Here is a 1,618-nt window from a genome sequence, read left to right as displayed (position 1 = left end):
AAAGTCTAATGAAGCAAGATCAGGACTATAGGGAGTATGCTTTCACACCTCAAAATAAAGTTTTTGCAGAGTATCAACAGTGTGGGCAGAGGTGTGTGGACATGCATTGTCATGCAAGATCACAGCACCCTTGGATAGCAGTCCTCTGTATTTAATCCAAAATTTAGGCTCCAGGTCTTCAGTGAGCATCGCACTGTTGATTATTGAACTTTTTCCAGATAATGTGCTAATATTGGCCCTTGAGAGTCCCAGAAAACTGTAAATATCAATTTTCCAGCTGATGGTTGACTTTTGAACTTTTTCTTGGTTGTCAATTGAAGATGTTTCCATTCCATACTCTGCTGTTTACTTGCAGGCTCTTAGTGGTGAATCCATGTTACCAATAACAATTTTTTTAAAAAAAGAAACTTGTATCTTCCTTCGAGTATCAGTTCAAATTTTGTTTGCAGTTGTCCAAACACTTCGTTTATGCTCTTCTGTGAGTTGTTTTGGTATCCATCTCACACAGAGTTTTTGAAACCCAAGTCTGTCATAGACAGAGCCATGACTGATTTACAATGATATGTCACGTAATCCACTGTCACTCATCTATTATACAGAATCATTTCACGTACACACTTAATGTTGTCATCAGCCACGGACATGGATGGGAGTTTAAATATAACTGGAGTGCGGATAATTTTTGACTCACTGGCATATAATACATTAGTATTAACCACTTTAGATTTCAATAAGATAGATAGATCTCATTGTATCTTTTGTTGTTGTTGTTAAGTGCCAAGTCAGTTCTGACTCACAGTGACCCTATTTAGGATTTCCAAGGAGCAACTGGTGGGTTTGAATTGCTGGCCTTATGGTTAGCAGTTTAGTGATTATCCTACATGCCACATCAGGAATGATTGTATCTAATATATGACTAATTTTCCTTTGTACTGTTGTAAGATTCTTCTGATAGACATATTTGTTTTTGTTTTCAAGGTCTATTGATTTGGCTTTAACAAATAAAACACTCTGGAAACAAACAAACAAACAAAGAATAAATCAGCGACAGAAAAATGACACTGATTTAAAACCCAAAGTATTATCCCTATTTCTGCTAATAAAGAAATGATTTTTACAAAAAAAAAAAGACTTCCTCCTGGTCATCAGCACACAGCCCCTCTCCCTCTCTGGGTCTAAAGTCCCCAGCTGCTCCATGTCTCCACATCATCATCATCTCTGCTTCTATCTCTGGAGTCACTGTTTCTCTGGGTAGGGTCCTGAACTCCGCTCTTCTCCCTTGATGGTTCCAGAGACCTCCGCTCTTGAACTGCAAACTCAATCACACCCCTCTTTTTGCTACAAAATATCCACCTTTACATTTCCAACCCTCACGATCATTCCTGATAGCAATTATTCACTATTGTGCCTCATGAGTGCTATAACCATCTCCTTTAATCAGCCCCACCAAGACAGATTGGATACAACTCTGTGGAGATTCCACCTTCTTCCGTGCCCACTGGATCTAGGCTCCCTCTTGAAAGCTTGTAAGTCAGTCACTTCTTGCCTTTGTAGCAACCCCCCCCCCCATTTTGGGTAGCCAATGTCCAATTTACCCATCCCTCTCTACCCTGTGTAT

General features: G+C 39.6%; 1 pseudogene; it reads right to left on the bottom strand.

Annotated features, from left to right (window-relative positions):
* Positions 1–1,618, bottom strand: part of LOC102815467 — a 60,483-nt pseudogene that overhangs the window by 7,178 nt on the left and 51,687 nt on the right.

The sequence above is a fragment of the Chrysochloris asiatica genome, unplaced genomic scaffold (assembly GCF_000296735.1).
Source record: "Chrysochloris asiatica unplaced genomic scaffold, ChrAsi1.0 scaffold00082, whole genome shotgun sequence".
Lineage (NCBI taxonomy): Eukaryota > Metazoa > Chordata > Mammalia > Afrosoricida > Chrysochloridae > Chrysochloris > Chrysochloris asiatica.
This window is presented reverse-complemented; position numbering and strand designations above follow the sequence as displayed.